Source organism: Spodoptera frugiperda, chromosome 11 (genome assembly GCF_023101765.2).
Source record: "Spodoptera frugiperda isolate SF20-4 chromosome 11, AGI-APGP_CSIRO_Sfru_2.0, whole genome shotgun sequence".
In the NCBI taxonomy this organism is placed as follows: Eukaryota; Metazoa; Arthropoda; class Insecta; order Lepidoptera; family Noctuidae; genus Spodoptera; species Spodoptera frugiperda.
In genome coordinates, this window is record NC_064222.1 from 1,942,980 (window position 1) to 1,962,426 (window position 19,447).

The following is a 19,447-nucleotide window of genomic DNA, read 5'->3' on the forward strand; positions in this document are numbered from 1 at the left end:
AAGTTGATCTCTGTCAAATTCTGGTGTCCTAGTAGGTAGATATATCTATGTATAAAAAAATCTAAACATTTTAAAAATAATTTCATTTAATGTTGCTCTTTTTCTTTTGATTAAAAGTTTTAACCTTTATATGAAACACATTTTAATACATTGTATAATTTTAATCAATAGATATAATTTACTAATGGCGAACGTAACCCGCGCTTAATATTCAAGTCACCTTATCAATACAACCCCAAGGGATATAAAGGATAGATAAAAGTTGAATTTGTAATTATTTAATTATGAACACGTACACTGTAACCGATCTGAATGCGTAATATCTTGTAGATTATATACGTACGTAGAGATACGTGTAATGACTGAAAAGACTAAGAATATAAAAATACTAATCAGTCAAAAAAGTACCGGTAAAACACGAAGTCTTAGTAAATAAACTGGTTACTTTATGGTAATTATTAAGATAATGACCCTTTTATGATAATGGTACTGTGTGAAGGCGCTTGGACTGGTGCAAAATCATTTGATAAATTCAACTCTATGTAAAACTTCTGTAACATATTGATTCAGTGATTCAAAACATTAAATTCTATTGGCGATACAAAATATAAGAAATTTTTTTCTAGTCCATTAGAAATTTGTGATAAATCGCAAAAAGTTAAGGCAATACAGACAGCACTGAATTTAATAAGTGATACTCAAACTCTGCCCCAAAACTAGACACAGGCGTGCTAATCATACAAAAAATAAAAATACAAATAATTTGGTTCTATAATCCCTATTCAATTAATAAATCACTATTCTCGGTATTTTCTTGACTGAGTAATACACTCAGTCAATATGATTCTATAAAAAGTTAATTTTGTGCATTCAATTTAATACAAGCTGAGTAAATAATGTAAAAAACTGAATATTAAACGTGCATCCCATTTTACAAACAAAACAAGCTACAATTTTTAATCTCGGTACCAGGAATGCAGAATCGCTAACTGGTAGTCCTCAACGTCCATTATTAAATATCACGTAAAATTAGCTGGAAAGGAAGAATCCTGCGATCCCAGTTAATAGGATAAACGGTTTATCTGTCCAGGCCCATCCTTGCCTACGTTACATTCCAGTTTTTTGCTTTGTGATGGAAAATATCGGATTTTGATTACACTGTACGGACCTACGGTAAAATGTAGGGAAAGAGAGGAATTCTAATTCGAAATGTTTAAAAATAAATCTAGACTGTAGACTGTAGGTAAGTAATGGCAGATTCTAATTCAATTAAGTACCTCTGAGTTTCACAGACAGACAGATAAATGTTTGTACTTCAAGCAAATTGTGTAAGGCACAATCTGCCATTAATATATTTAACTACTTTACAAGTACATTAAGTGTGGAAGAGCCATGCTTCGGCATGAATGGGCCGGCTCGACCGAAGTGATACCACGGCCTCACAGAAAACCGACGTGAAACAACGCTTGCATTGCTTTCATTGTGTGAGTGAGGTTCCGGAGGCTCAATAACCCCTTTCCCAACCCTTAAATTCCTAACCCCCAAAATCCAACGTACATGTAATGCCTCTGGTGTTTCGGGTGTCCATGAACGGCGGCGATTGCTTACCATCAGGTGATCCGTCTGCTCGTATACTAGCTTGTACCATGAAATTTTGTTTTGAAATTGGATATCGTACTGTGTGTGACTATCACTTAAATTATTAAACCAAGTCGAATCACTACATGTTACATAACGTTCATATACCTGGAATAACTATTAACATAGTTCGAGATTACCCTCTATATTACCTACATACATAGTTATGAAGCTACCTCAATTATTTACCAGCTGTTCCTAGGCACAAATTGTGATCTAGGGTCTAAGCATCTTTCATTTTGTGGCTACGATAGTCATTTATCAATAGTCTGGTACTAAGCCACTTTGTGAGCGCCATTTTATTATGATTGTAATGAAGATATTATGTTCATAATTCGTTCTATTATTTGTTAACTATGTAGAACGAACTTTTATGTTCTTTTTATTATTAAGAATTTTATATCGTCACGCCTTTCATACCCGTAGGCAGAGTTGATGTTGTTTTATATCGAGACGCCTGTTCATTACCCGTGTGTCATAACACGTAATGCCACTGTACAATGTATACCCACTTTTCACAATTTATGATTAAAACATATTTTATGTAAGTATGTGTTAGAAAAATATGATTATAGGAATACATGCATAGGTATGCATTTTATAGAATAAATAATTTATTTACCAACTAACAGAAGACGTTTTAAGCTAACTTATATTACACCTAGTTAGAAAAGAAAAGCTTATTCAGTACCCTTAGTACGAATTTGCTTTACGTTGAACGAAAACGAAACGCGAGCGCGTTCGGTGCTCTGATTGGCCGGCACAATTAAATCAACCAATCAGAGCGCCGAACGTGCTCTCGATTCGTTTGCGTCTAACGTAAAGCAAACTTGAACTAAGGGTACTGACCTTTCTTTAAATAGAAAATTTCTAGTCAAGACCTATAAACATGCTGCCTAGTCTTTAGTTGTCTGACATTTGATATCTCCAAAGCGTGACATGATATCTCCGTGTCCAAGGAATTGCAGTTTGCAAGTGACGTGTCCTTTGAGATCAAACAGGCAATGACTTTAGATAACAGGAGAACAAATTATTATTGACTTTGCTGTTTAATTTTTATTAGTGAATTCGGTTTTGTCAGTTCTGTATTCCTAGTACTTGTCTAATATTTAATCTAACTTTATACAGTTTACATCGCTTATTTAGATTTCTTTTGTATTGTAGTCATTGCTCATTTGCCAATTATAAATAAATCATTGACAAATTAAAAGTTCTGTCAATTCAAATAGGTAACTTTGGAAATGTTAATTTAAAAATCCTAATATGCGTGAGTAAAGCTTCAGAATATATTTTCTTTTTAGTTAAGCTAAAATATATGTCTACTGTTTAGTTAATTACTAAAATTTTGTTACCTAAAATTGTTCCGAAAACAGCAATAAAATGAGCAAACGCTTTACTCTTTTAGGGATAATCCCTATCCAAAATCCAAGAATAAATATACAAGACTGAAACTACAAACATAGTCTATCTATATACTATATAGCAGGGGTGGCCAACCGGTCGATCGCGACCATTAGTCCAGTCGATCGTGGCAAGGCAAAAAATATAAATAAATAGTCCTAGTGTATTTTATTTCTTCCATTTCAAAATATTAAGTTTTAAGGAAACAATCTCATAATATGTGATAAGAGAAGGAACTCCTAAGACTTCAATAAAAAATATTTTCTGATTGCGACTATGCTGTTTCTTTTAAGATTTCAAGAAGTATGTAATTGGTAGATAGCACAGGGTTTCGTTAGTAAACAGTAGAACTTATGTCTAATCAAGTTGGCCACCCCTGCTATTTAGTATATATAGATCGGTAGTAAGACAAAGTTGTTTTTACGAGTCAATCACGTTTCATCCCGCTTGTACCAATAGGTTGAGCTTAAGAATAAGTAATTCCTAGGCCAAATAGAATATTAAATGAATCCTTCCTCACTTGATTGATTCTAGAAGTAGAAAGCTAAATTATTTAGTTTACGACTTTACTTTTTGAAGACTCTATCTTTATTACTCTGACTAGCTGATCCCTGATTGGCTTTGCTCACGTGGATTTCGGACTGTGGGACTAGTAAAAGTAGCCTGAGTTAATTCTTACTACGTGAGCTATCTGCCTATAAAAGTTTCGTCGAAATCGGTCTAGATATTTCGGAGATTAGACAGCCAAAAAAATTAAAAATATTTTTTCTATCCATAACATACAACACTATGTATGCTCATATGCATGTAGTAATGAGCACTTATTTTAATATTACATACAGACATTCCTATTTTATTACACACAAGTGATCAGCGATTACCCATGGATACCCGCAACGCCAGAGGAGTCACAACTGCGTTGCCGGCCTTTTAAAAAATAAATCCGCTCTTTTCTTAAAGGTCGCATCCGATTTTATGAAAAAAAAAAAACGTTTATCTTGAATTTTCAGGCTAAATCTTATTTTAATTCATTTATTACAATAAGGGCTTGGTTCGTTTACTTGATAATTATAATCTCATTAAAGTTACAAGAGAAAGCTAATTAGTATGGGGGAGGATTAACTCGGTTCGGGGCTCGCCTCTAAAGCTCGGGGATGCGGGTTCGAAGCAAACAACTGCCCGTTAAATAATCTAATAGCAAGGTTTTTTTTTTTTTTTAAAAAAATATTGCAATTATTAAATTGTTGTACTTATTTTAAACTTTAGATTTAAATTACTTATTACGTTACCTCAAATTGCCAATTAGAAATTAGAAAACTTCATTGTTTTCTCGTAATCTCACAATTTTTCAGAAAACTAACTTAATTATCATGTTTTAAATTATATTTCAACCTGCTACACTCGCGCGCCCGAAAGAAGAACCAATATCACTATCTTTCTAAATCACTTGGCAAAAAAAGTCTAAAATCATACCGTAGAAATGTACACCGTTGCATTTGGATTAAAGACAGACATACACTATCGAATTTATAAAAGTCATAGGTAAGAATGACATTAATAAAGTATCATAAAAATGGCTATTACATTTAATACATCCCCTTCTACCAACCGCCATCGGAGAATAAAAGATACAATACCACATTATATTTCACCGCATTATCCTATGTGCCATGTTTTCCTAGTAGCCCTCGCAAGTGCTACAATAATTTCAGTATTATTAAAGCAATATATAATGCTTATAACAGTTAGGGACTATAATCCTTATCTATTAATAGTATTTCAAGACAATCCTACAAAGGGTAGAAATATTAAAATACTAGTTACTACCAACTGCTTCGCCTGTGGAATAAATATCATTCAAGTCAGCTTATACCCTGTCTGTATAAAAAGTGTGATTGATTAACAAACATTTAAACAAAAAAACTTTCACATTTATAATATTACTCTTACATATTTTTCTCACATTTTAAACCTTCCCTGGACTCTTACAAATAATTCAAGACCAAAATTAGCCAAATTGGTGTAGCCGTTTTCGAGCTTTGGCGAGAATTACGAACATCAATTCATTTTTATAATACATATAAGAAAGATAGTGTGATTTACTGCCCACTGTCCACCATTATAATGAAAAGTGAAAAATTAGTGTTTCATTGTACGAGTATATGTGTATCCCTTCGGGGATTAAAACGCCTCACGTAATGTTAAATTATGGTATATATTTGCTTAGTTTTACTGCTAAGCTGTTTCGATGGTTCAGTTGACAGTTGTAAGTATAAAGGAGGATAAAGCGGCAGTTCGATCACCGGGTGGTGTAGATGCGTAGCGCGTTGGCGGAGCCCACAAGTGCCTACCTTTTTCTCTTTTCCCTTGAAGTCCTCACCCTAACTAATACAAAATTCAAAATATCATAAAAAAAATGTATCTCAGCACATAGTTACCTTTCTATATTCCAATTTAGAAAATAATTATTTAAATGAATCGCACAAAAAGTTTAAAAACATTTTAGCAAAACATAATGACTTGTTTTACATGTGACAAATTTTATTTTAAATGCGAAATGACTAAATCAACCGTAAAATAACTAAAATAAAGTATACCGAGTAAATAACGTTCCCAAAAAGCGTAATAAAATAAGCAAACCACGAAATTAACAAATCCCCGCCCACAGTGTTTAAATACCCTCCAATGACTTTTAAATACAACGCCTAAACTTCAACTTTTTTAATAAGCCCTCCCGGCTGAAAACCGACGGATTAACTACCAAAGTTTAATCGTAAAACATGAAAAAAGAAATCGTTTAATTGTACCAACACCAGCCTCCATGGTGAATTATGAATATTAAATCGCACTTACCTTACACCGCTGCCAATCGTCCACCGAATAAAAAAGTAAAAATAAAAAAAACACAGTATTTTAAAAATGGACTGGAAAGTTCGGAAAATGTGTGAGCGCGCGCGAAGCGTCCGTCTGGCCCAACGGACTGGCGAAGACTGAGCGGTTTTGGGAAGTCGGAGGGTTGTTTCAACCCCCTATGCAACGCGTCTGCATATACTGTACGTACTCTCCACACTGGCAATAAAGAGCCATTCGTCTAATTTCCGTCGCAGTCCTGACCTTCTTCGTCTTGATTCAGACCATTTTAGTTATTTAGTAGATTGAATGTGGTTTGTTAAAATAGCTGCCTATTGTTAGTGTTTATAAGGTGTATTTTTGTTTGTGAGATGTGTAGCTTTTGTGACTTATGTGTCATGTACGCTGGCGCTGATTCACTGAGGTCTAGAATTTGCACTGAGGTATAAATGTGTCTGTGTACACCGGCTGAGCGTATCGTTTGGAGTTCTGGGAATAATCTGATTACATTAACAGGAATATCGCGTTAGGTTCGGATAGGGAATATTTTGATGCAGTGATACAGATTCCAAACGACCGCGTTACTAAGTGAATTTTGTTTCGGGATTTTGGTGTCATGTGTATGTGAACTTGTATGTATGTAACAAACGCATTTACGAACAGAAGAAAAATCATAAAAAAAGAACACAATACAAAACACATGGATTGATATCGGACATATTAAGAAAGTAATATTGCGTTTTAAATTTTATGCAATTAATATTAAACCTAAAATAAATCTATCTAAAGTATACTTTACCTTATCACGATTAACAACCTGTATATTATGATTTTCTTACTCAATAAATTATACCTCCTAGACTACAGTACTGCATGCACTCTCCTAGACTAAGCTATCAACTTTTATTACAGTCTGTACATTAAATAAATTCTCTTTACTCATGTTTTATTGACAAATTTTATATGAACAGGACCCCATATAATAAATTAAAAAAAATATCGATCCCGATTCTATTACGGTTCAACACTACAGTTGGGTGTTATCTTCTCTAAACAAGAAGAGGCTATTGCCCTCCCTAAGATCAATAGCAGTGAAGTCGGGTGTAACGTAACGTGGTTACGTCGTGATTGGCCATCGCTTGTCAGAGCTCCCGTCCGTTATGCCAATTAATGGCTGACCGATATTCAGTAGCCATTGCCACTGGTCGACTGTTCTCTTAGGATATGACGGTCAATTACATTGAGTTAATACTCCGCTTGGAGCTGATCGCCTGGTAATTATTAATTTTGTGGGCAAGTTAATTGACTTTATTAATGTAGTATTTTTTAAAATTAAAGCATCGTTGTTTTATATCAAATAATGTAGTAATAACCGAAGTGTCATGCCAAGATATTAAACATAAAGAAATTACATTAAACATAGAATCACTACATGGTATAAAACAAAGTCGCTCTCTCTGTCCCTTTGTATGGTTAAATCTTTAAAACTACGCAACGGATTTTGATGCGGTTTTTTTAATAGATAGAGTGATTCAAGAGAAAGATTTATATGTATAATACATGCATAATAAATCACCATTGCACTCATGCGAGGCTGGGGCGGGTCGCAAGTTACATTATAAATGTGAAATTTAGACGTTTCTAATTCAATAACACAAAAACTACTACACTGATTTAGATGAAATTGTATGCACAGATAGATCATGACCGAGAATAATCAAATAATGCAACGAAATACGAATTATCTCTTTAATAGAATCAAAACCGCAACCAGCCACGAAGAGATTAAAATAATTCGAAATGAGAGTAAATTAGCTTGAAAAAACATCAAATATTTAATGAGTGCGAAGCGTCGAGCCCTGATGCTGAAATGTTTTTATAGAATAAAGGTATTACTTCCGCTCCTGTGACTACTCGATTAAGGAGGATTTTACATTGAAACATATTTTTTTAAACAGCATCTATTAGCTACTCATTATAACGGAATATACAGTATGTTAACCAACAGAGGGCGTTTCTGTTAATCCGGAAAAATATAGCATCCATACATGCTAAAAAAATATATTACCATTAAAAAAACAAGTCTATTTTTTAAAATATTCATCAAAAATTTTAAATCGATACGTAAAAGAAACACTCTGTGCACGCGTAGTTGAAGGAAGGCAACGTTACAATTTATTGCTTATATTTCTATGCTCATATTTTTATTTTAATCTATTAATGATATAGATTAACGAGATTAAAGGAACGCCTCTGTTAGTTAACATACTGTATAATAGGAACCTTAATACGAGATACACTAGGTATATTATAGACTGATTTGTAATTGAAACGTATAAAATCTATAGGTTTTAAGTACCTACTATGAGATATTCATGATTTAAATAATGTTTTGATTGAGATAGGAAGTACTCAAGGTCAAGCTGAATACACCATTATTTACACAATATCATACATATGCAAATGCATATTTTCACACAATCACACATGAATGCATTGTCTCCTATTATATTTATTATAAACAGACAGAATATTACATTCATAAATTATTATCGGTCGTGCGATTTGCCAACAAAAGTTTAAAAGTAAATGGTCGCCATGTAAACAGCCCCTAACGCACTACAAGTCCCTGTTTTCCAGGTCAACGAGCATCGCACTTTGAAAATAAATTTTCTTAACATTTGGGACTAATTAAACATTTTTTGTTTATGTTTTTTTATTTACACAGCCAAGCGAGAGAAACAAGTGGGGCGTTTTCACACGATCGTACATTTTTGTGATTTAATTAATTGAGAAAATTATTTTAACTGCCTATTTAAGTATAATAGATTATTTAACTTCTTTTGCTTCCTATATTTTTATGTTATCCTAGTCACACGGTTCAATTTTCGGTCCACGATTCAACTCTCATTTTAGCATCAGGTTGTAGCTAGGTCCTATGTGATATCTAATTTCATTTCATTAAGAAGGCTTCAACTATCCCAACAATTTCTCCAAAACAAATTCCCACGTTCTTATGTTTGAAAGTACATTCACGAGGCTGTATCCTCTAAACCCAAGAACATCACCATAACATCTGTTTCTAGGAGCCCAACGACGTTCACACAATTAAACTGAGTTTAATCTAGTGATTAAACCCTAGAGGCCTGGCTGACCCTACCAGGGCGGCAGTAACATTAAATCTGTATTAGTTAAGTTTGATTAATAAAGTTCGTTTCTTTAGCGTTTAATGTTTGGCTCAAGTTTCGGGAGAAACGTTAGGACCATACGGTGAGGGGAGGGATGTAGGTGAAACACCTTTTTGTGTAAATGTAATGAAATAAAAGTTTGAAATTCTTTGTTTGTAATTCGGAGGTCTTTTGTTTTTAGTTAAAAGCAACGGAACACAAGTTTCGGATTTTGTTTGCGGATAAAGATTGACATTTTGTTTGTTTTGTTTGTCTTCTTGTTTCGTGAATCTGCTTACAAGTTGTGAAACTGTTTACAACTTAGATCATTTATATTTCAGCAATAATACTCACCCAAAAGGAAGTGCTATTTTTGTTAATTTGTTTAACCAATGTTTTTTATAGGGTTATAATATATAGTTCATATAGTTCATGGCTTCTGGCATCTATGAGCACCTGGTAGTATAGTCATTGTGTAGTATAGTTAGGTCCACATACTTTTAGATATTTTTTCCTATAAATAGATTCAAATATTTACAGCAATTAATAACATAATTTCTTAATTATGATTCTAACCAATTTCATATTCTACGCAAATTATTAGTTAAACACCAACGTCAAAAAGAAAACTAAAATAAAAAACTTGTTACTTAATTAAAACCTTTCAAGTTCTTAAATAACGTTTTTGCCTTGCCAGCAGTATATTTTAGTCCCCTTGCCCGCCCCAATTTAAGTCCAACTTAATTTGAATATCTTTTGTAATTATGTTTGCCTGGTAAATATGGGTTCTTAGAATCGAAACTACGTACCAAACACACGCAAACATACATACATACGTGATGCTGTTTACTTCCCTTTATTTTACGTAGTGCAAAATGTGGAAAATAGCGGTCTTAGCATTTTATCATTATTATATTGTATACAATAAAAATATGTCTTTCTTAACTTAAATTTTCTTTACCTATTATAATAATTTTGATTTCTTTATTTTGTTAATTGTTTCTTTCTATTAATTTACGTGTAAAAAATACCAGTTAATTTTAACTATTTCATAGTTTAGTTTACTAGTTACATTTTGACTATCTTATCAACAAGTATTACCAACACACGAGTACCAGGGCAACATAAAACGCTGAAGCTTTCTTTTAAACCACGCGCCAGCACACAGACAGTGGTCACACCACCGCAAGTCAAGCAATCTCCCATGGGAGCCAAACTAACGACTTTACTCGTTCACTTATTCGTTAAACCCCGAGGCCCGAGTCTTCAGGTTCTTTTTATCAAAGTTTAGGCGTCTCAAAGATTCATGTGTCTGCTATGTGTGGGCTTCATTCAGTCTCAGTCTGCTTGTGTTTTCTTAATCTGAGATGTAAGGTCCTAAGAAAATATTGGACCTATTGTACTTTAAAATGTACCTGTTTAAGTACCTAACTTCTTTATTCAGTTCTTGTTTTCAGTAAAGTCATGAGAGCGAATCTGAAATTGTGTTTGGTATAGTCTCACTCATTATTATAATAATAGGAATCATATACAATAAAAATAGATATACAATCTAATGATAGTACTAGATTGTAGATATTGCCATAGGCACCCTGACGTATGGATTAAAAATAGCCGTTTTATTTAGTTTTTCGTATAAAAAAATTCAATTACAAAATTGTTTTGTCACTGCAGTCATTCAATCCGAAATATACATGTAAAACTAAATATTACTTCACTAAAATATTTTACCAAATGAAAAAAATTCAGGCACTTTACATAAAAATATTCCAATAAGTCACAGCAATGCAGGTGGCTATTACTGTGCTTACCCCCTGCGCGACCGAGTCGTAACGCCGCCATTTTGAAAATATGAACGTAAACACTGTACAGCGCTAGTGATGTGACACCTGTCGATATTATTCCAAGTCGATATCGACAAATTGAAGTGAAGTGAAAGTGCTGTAGTAAAATATAGATATAAGTTGCTTTTTAGTGTATTAAGTTGTGTGCGGTTGTAACTTAGGATATAAAATATTATATTGCATTTTAGGATATGAAATGTGAGAAGTAAATTGCAGTTTTCAGGTAAATTATTTCTCTTCTTAAAATGTTTTGGATGTAAATAAATATCTATCCCCATGGGAGACAGGCGTGAGGTTATGTATATATTAATACGTGATGCAAAAACTTCCGACCTCTTTTTACGAAAATTGCGCGGACGTAGGAGCATAAAATTTGGTACACTTATAGTTTATGTGTAGGAGAAGTGCAGAACGCTAATATTTTTCAAAATAATGCTTATAAAGTACATTAAATCAATAAATAAAACATTACACACACTACCATGCATAGTATTGTATTTGACAAAACGTCAAAATTGACAGACATTGCGATGATATTCTCACGTCTCATTTGAAAAGAGGTTTCTCATTGAAGGAGGTTTGGTTATTCATGATGCGCCGGAATATATTAATTTGAATTTTACAAAATTAATAACAATTCGTTAAATAAAAATTATCCTTGAACGTATGTTAAGTGGTATTGTAAATTAAATCGTATATGGTCGAATTTCGACCACTAGGCGACCACTAGTGTATGTAAATATATATAATAACTATTTGATCCCAATTTATGAAAGGACAAAATAGACTATACTGTTTAGACCGTAAGCTACTTAGTTTTGTTTTTATGAACTATTATGATTTAATGGTACTAGGCGATGTTGTCACAGAGAGACAAAGTACTTTAATAAATTAAAAAATAAACTATTTTGACACCAAAGTATATTCTCGGCTAGATCGCTTAAATTGTACCTAATTAAAACCTTGATAATAATAATAATTATATATACACCACTAACTACCATTTCGAAGAATAAAGACATGATATATAAAGTTGATATAAAATGATGTATTGCATAGTTGGACAGCCTCCACTTGCAGTAATACCACGAAACACCAGTTAATTTATAATACAGACTTAAACAAACCAACGAGACAATGTTAATGTGTTTACTGAAACTAAAGTACACTCGACGAATGTGATGGTGTCTCGGTTGTTCATTTTAGTGGAATATTATTTGATTCTCAACTAAATTCCATAGTGGCCCGGAGGTTTCTCATTATGAACTAGTAACGCCACATACTAAATAATATGTAATTGTAATATTGTTTCTGTGCAATAAAGTTTTTCATTATAATAAAGACGCCCGCTTCTCATGCATGAAGACGCTAGCGTCTACCAATATGACTTTTTTGGAAACAGTGAAGGAAAACATCGGTACGAAACCTGGGCTTATAATTTTTCTAATCATAAGTTTAAAAATTGCAACCTGCATTGAGCAAGCGTGGTGATTAATGCTAAAACCTTCTCCGTTGTAGAAGTCTTTAGTCAGCAGTGGCCACTTAAAAAACTGTTAATGATGATGATGATGATAACAGTTTGATATTCTAAGTACATCTTTACACCATAAAAGAAAAATGCAACAGCTATCTTATGTATAAATAAATTGGCCGATTGTACTACGAGTATTAGACACCGTCTAGACATCAGGTTTATTAAGACAAAAGGTTCCTTAAAAGCCCTGTGGACAGTTGACAATAATTTGACAGAATATACGTTGCCATCACTGTACGCAGCTATTGTGTTTCAAAGACAATTTTATCATACTTTTATAAAGATAAGGGCCATTAGCATGATAAATATTATGTAGCACGATGTATAAAATAAGCAACGGCATTTTTTAATTTTTCGTAGAATTTCGTAGCAGTGGTTACGGTCGTAGCTAATTGCTACGCTTCTACGCTTTTTCGTAGCAAATGTGTTTTATGGGATAAATCAGATTTGATCTTATACAAAGTATGTATATATATTTTTGTTGGTTCATACTTATATTTAAGTAGATAGACAGTGATTATACTTTGAAACCCCTTTTTTGAGGGGGAAATATCATGCAATTACTTCTTCCGCTTTGGGTGAGGCGGGAGGGAGTGTCAGACTCTTACTGACTAAAAACCACCCCTTCCTTCTCCTGCTTTGAGCCGGAGCCCCGGTAACCTGTTACGTTATCCGCAGCTCCGGAATACTTCGAAACCCTTAAAATGCTTTTGAGTAGCTACGAAATATCATGTTTAGTCAATATCGCTGTGAGTTATGAAGTGCTCCAAAAATAACTAGTGAATAACTAATTACTCTACATATGTGTAACTATGTACGTAGAACCTAATCCCGCACTTTATGCTAAGCCTTTAAGCTTAGTATGTTGGTTAATTATTGCCAAGCAATTAACACTACTGATTACTACCGTGGATTTGTGAATGAGGCCCACTTGTATAGAATAACGTTGTGAAGCAAACCGGAGATTAGGCAACTAGCTTATTTAAAGTAGTCTCGAGGAACTTAAATTATAATTACTAATTATTTTAGTTGTGTTCAAAAGTTTTATGTCGTAAGTTACTAAGTTTTAATGTGTATGATGCACTTATATATTTATTCATTTCCAAAGCAGAGTACGTAGTTATAATATATACTATTAGATTTTCTAGTTTCTCTTCATCTAACACAATAACAATTACTGAAATGTGTTTGATACATTTCTCGTATATACCTAATACTTTGACAAAATAATTGGTTTGATGTTACGTGTATGTACTAGATATATATGTAACTACTACCCACAACAAGCGAAATTATAATTTCGTTTTCTCTGAAACGTTTTTTGAGCAACATTTTCATAAATACCTATTCAATACTATGTTGTTCTTTACACAAACATGATATTCAAACTAGTTGACCACAAAACGAACAACTTTCACAATCCAAACATAACGTGACTTTCAACAACAAAAGTTATTCTCGCCACACCACTACCAGGCTTCCAGTTTGCATAAGGAGTTTACGATGTATCGTAGATGTGTTATACGAGTGAGACTTTGCATGCAACGCCACGATTTACAGTGCCTACTCGCACTAAAAGAGTCAGTCGCTTATGTGTGCTTGGTAACGACTGATTTTTATTGTTAGGCACCAAGGCGCGGTCATTTCACTTGGAATGGAAAACATTAGACTATTTCAAGAATATTTGCAACAATAAGAAGAGTTGTGTATTAAAGTAAAGTATTTATATTGTAAAAAGTGGTTTACGTGTTTGATCAGACTGATGATAATTTTAAGATGAAACACATCACTGATACTATTTGTCAAATTATAATTAATAGAAAGTTATCGTGGTAAAATATACATGTATATTTTAAAGGGTTTTACCAAAGTAAGAACTTGCCACTTTACCAGAATTTGAGAATATGAGTATTAAATATTGCTGACGTAACTACTATTAAAATATTTCTAACTTAAAGTAAACAAGTTTCTCCACCAAACAATCTAGTTTCCACCGAATTTCGTAAAATTATCTCTTAGCTACATTTCCATACCATATTTTCTACCCCTTAATTTCCCTCCAAACTATAGCCTTGCAGGTACTTAGTGGAATCTCCAAAGTTCTATTGTAAAACACTTACTGGGAAAGTTTAATGCAGCGTAGTTTAACTGATCCGTATCTTAAGCGCAGTCGTAAGCGGGACTTGAACCAGAACTCAAGAGTGCATTACATCCGCTACTTTACTGCGCCGAATGGGAGATGCATTGCATATGAATACATACGGACGGGATCTTTGGGAGAGCAAAAATATTGCAAAAAAAATCTTCTTTTTTATAGGGGACAAACGAACTAACGGGTCACCAGATGGTAAGAAATCAGCGCCGCCCATGGACAACTGCAATACCAAATTCTTACTTTTAAAGTCTTTATTTTAATTCGATTTCATCCATACCCAAGATAAGATACAGTGACTAAAACATGGCATAGCAACTGTCAGTTTCCAATACCAAAGTCAATAGTGGACGATTAATGGTAGAATTAATTCCAAGTTAATTGGACAAAGGAAATCGTTGATATCAATGCTATAACTTAAACCCATTCAGAGTACTATAAAGATACGCTTTTCAATTTTCCAGGAATGTCTACAAACAAACGAATAAGATTTACTATATGTTATTATGGTTAATTGGTTATAATATAAGAAAGGAAAAAAGACTGATGACTATAGATGAAGCGAAAGTGGTATGTAAGATTCGTAGCAATTGGCGGTCCATTGTCTCTGCCTACCCCTTTAGGAGACAGGCGTGAAGTTATGTATTATGGTTATATTAAATTTTCCTTAACCTGCTTCACAAAGAATATGAGCTACTAGGCGCTCAACACAATGTAAGAGGTTGCTCGTTGTAGTCTTGCATGTGTCACGGATATTAAACTTGCATCGAGTAGGTGTAGTGCAAGTTAGAAAGCCGCGAGCTCCTTTGTTGCCTACTAATTTATATCCATTACCTACCGATTGTTCCGAACACGGCATTATATGGGTGATATATTCTCGAAATTCTATAGTCCTAGTAGTAATTGGCTGTAATTAATAGGTGGCGTCGTTGCATTCAGGTATTTTGTTGTTAGTTTGCTATTTAGAAGAGGCATGCCCATATTTTGAGTGAGAAAATTATAAACAACGACATGTTTTGTTACAAAATAATATTAGTAAAACTATGTAAAGCAGTTCAAGCGTTAGAGAATTTAGGTGTTTATCAAGTTTTAAAGTGAATATATCTTAATATACTTTTTTCATCATCACGTCTTTTATTCTCGAAAGGGTAAGCAGAGGAGCACATTTCGGCACTTAATGCACTGTACAATGTACACCCACTCTTCACCGTTTTCGTTACAAGTCCCATGTACCGAGCACAATTCCAAACTCCATGCTGCAAACTCAATGCATGCAACCCGAAAGAAATGCCCAGTAATACTTTGACCGACCCGGGAATTGAATCCAAAACCCCTTGCCCGGTAGCCGCACATGCGATCACTCAGTCAATGAGGCAGTCTATATCAACATATTGTCTCATAATAATACTGAAACTGTAGCAAATATCCTTCTTAAAAAGATACAAAACCAACAATAAAATACTCTTATTTTTAGGTATTTTTCAGATAGTGGTTAAACGCCTTCGGAAACGAAACGTTTTACCAATTCACTGTTTCAATTTGTACAAGTGCAGTAGTTGGTTGCTACTCAATACAAACGGCTTTCCTATTTGGAGCGGACTTAAAAATACTTGCACGTTATTTGGGATTGATCTAAAGTGGCCTATTTCGGCGAATGGTCGCTATAAGATTGGTATTAAAGTATTGATTTTGATCCACAAATCAGACAAAGTATTATTAATAGAGAATGTTGTCAAAATTCTCAGTAAATATTCTCAGTCGTTCTCTTCATTACTGGAAAGTTATGTTTAGTCTGGTGAACGCGTCACTTGATGAACGACCCTCCTTCAAACGTCACTGTCCTCTGCAATCTTTATAGCCGGTTGAACTGTCAGGCCGGCTGAAAGACTGCGAGAGCCTTTCCCGTTACCCTGACCAACAACCACCAGCTTCTCTAGATTGTTAGGGTTTCTACGTGCAATGGCCAAAATAGGTTAGTATTCGTTGCAGGTTGTAGGTTTATATGATGGACAGTCTCGTGGTAATTCAGATCTCCTTGAAAATAGAGACTGGTACACTTGGGTCTCAGTAAATATAAACTCTAATTATGTTTTGCACTTTGACTGGAATTCATCTCAAATGAAAATGTTATGGAATGATATTTTCTCTACGGGTTTTTCTCAGGGAGTTCTCTCATTATGAGACCGTGTGTGCTTAACATAAATATACATGATATGACAAATAAACACAGACACTGACAGATTTCATAAAAATAACACACGTACTTATAGCCGCTGGGCGTTGCAAGCTGCAATAATTAAAAACCCTGCTTACACAGTCCAGTTTTATCCGGATATATCCGAAATGAAAACAGAACTATCATTGAAACAGCAGTAGCTCCACAGAAATTCGTAGGCACAGTAATTTTCAGGCTTGATTAAAAAATATGAAAGTATGGGCATTATTGCAAAACATGTTTTTACATAGTATGTTTCATTTTTGCTATGTTAAGCAGGCATTGATGAAAAGCAGTTACCACAGCCTATTTTTTATGGTTATAAGCCGGTAGACCATCAGACGGATTACCGAATGGTAAGCAATCGCCACCACCTATGCACACCCGAAACACAAAAGGTGTTACAAGTGCTTTGCTTTTGGTTGGTTAGTAATTAAAAGATTGTTGGGAAATCGGGCAATGGAAATATTGAGAAGGAGAGTAAATGGGCCTTTGGTAACCTCACTCACACGACGAAAAACAACGCAAGCGTTGTTTCACGTTGGTTTTCTGTGAGGCCGTGGTTTCACTCCAGTCGATCCGACCCATTTGTGCCGAAGCATGGCTCTAGGGAAAAATCGATGAAAATAGTAAAGGCAAAACTTCAAAATCACTAACCACTAAAAGAGGTAACTAAAGAAAATTCACTTTAACATTATTAATTGTTATAATAATTAAAGTTACTATCGGAATCTGTTTCAGAATGTTTCAGAATTGTTCAGCGCTGAAAGTTATCGGGGTCGCAGATAACATAGTGCAAGTTTGTCAGTAGCTCAAACATCTGCCGGGAGATTATCATACTCGGATTAACTTTGAGTTTCCAAGTTAATTAATATCGGTATAACTAATATACTTCACTTGATTAGCTTCTTCATTGTTGACTATGTTAAAGTACCTCTAAGGATAGGTAGTGGCATAATAATGATTACTTAAGAATTCAATCCAAGCCTCAAGACCGGGGTTGCGGGCAACCTTTCAGGTTACCGGGACTCCTGTTTAAAGTAGGAGAAGGAATGAAGTAGTTTTTGGGTAGTCTGACACTTCCTCTCACCTCACCCTAGACGGTAGAATTTCTGATCCAGAGCTGCGGACTACCTAGTGGGTTTACCGGGGCTCCGGCTTGAAAAGCAGTAATTATTAAATGTCACTGAGTGCGGCAATTAGTCCACTAGGCAGCAAAAGTGTATTTACTTTAATAAGAAAAGGCTCAGAAAATAATACCTTGTTGTTAAATACTCGTAGGTACACTAACAATATAACTCGTGTCTCTGAATAAAGCCAAGCCTCTAATGCTTTTGTTTTGTATTTGTTTAGGCACGCGGCTGAGAAGTACAAACACTAAACTTAAATAAGATGAAGGCTAAGTAGGTATATGTTAACGTTTATGAATGCCTGGTACATAGGAACTCGTTTCGTGTGGTGACAACAGAGTAGAACGCATTTGTTACCAGCTTTGCTCTTACCATGGTGTCGAAAAAGCCGATTATAGGAAATTTTACAGAAACCTGTAGCCTTAGTATGAGTTTGCTTTATGTTTGAAGTAATCGAAACGAGAGCGCATTCAGCGCTCTGATTAGCCGGTTCGAATAAACCAACAAATCAGAGCGCCGAACGCGCTCTCGTTTCGATTATTTTAAACGTAAAGCAATCTCGTACCTAATGCACTGATAGAATTATCACTCTCTGATGAACTTAAACCTTTTAATTTCCAACTCGCTTACAATGTGTAGAGATTATAATAAACCCTCTTATGTAGAGGAGGCCTGTAGTGGCATTATACAGAAGTGGAAATTCACGAGCTGTCGGTGTGTTCTGGGATAACTATAAAATATGTTCGTAACACACATCACATCATCAGCCTATGAGGGGCTACTGCTGACCAAAGGCCTCTTCTCACACGGTTTGAGCATTAATCACCATGCTCTCATTAATATAAAACTAATTTTAGTTTAACTAATAACGAAGGAGGAAACAATACGTATAAAAACTACATAGAGTGGATACTGTACGTTAAAATTATCTTCTGAACTCACTTGGCTCACTGTGAGAACAAAAGTTCAACTATTTAGTAGCCGGTACTAAAACTATGCGAGGTGTAAAGTCCATGTCTTAAATCAGGCGGATAGCGGAGAATGAAAATCGCTAAAACCTTTAGCGTAGACTTTGCAACTTTTCCTCACGTTCTCTTATTTGCATCAGACAGAATTATACCTATATAATGAGAATATTACCGATAGGCCCCTAGAACATTATTAACATAACGACATTTATTCTTTTAAAAAAGTAACTTAACGTGGAGCTTCAACATCAGCTGTAACATCCACTAATCGAGGATTATGTCTATGTATGTATATAGTAATGTTAATTATTATATTTTTCTAATACTAAGGCTAATTAACGAAAATGTTTGACGAGTAAGTCGATTAGTTTCAAGCCATTCTAGAGGCTCATATTCATATTTATTGTAGATAGAAAAGTTACACTATTTACTCTGGACACACTGCAAACAAGGTCAGAATGTGTGCTATTGCGAATCTCGAAATCTAATAATCCTGTTACTATTTGGACCTAATTGTTTAACTAACAACGAGTTTATAAAGGTCAGTT

At 34.3% G+C, this 19,447-nt stretch overlaps 1 protein-coding gene across 2 annotated transcripts in view; it reads right to left on the bottom strand.

The window, feature by feature from the left end:
• LOC118274615 (uncharacterized protein CG3556) overlaps positions 1-6,118 on the bottom strand; it is a 99,456-nt gene extending 93,338 nt beyond the window's left edge. For both annotated transcript variants that reach the window (XM_050697048.1, XM_035592244.2), the window contains exon 1: positions 5,893-6,118. The gene's annotated coding sequence lies outside the window, so the exon portion shown is untranslated. The remainder of the gene's footprint in view (positions 1-5,892) is intronic.
• Positions 6,119-19,447: the final 13,329 nt, after the last annotated feature.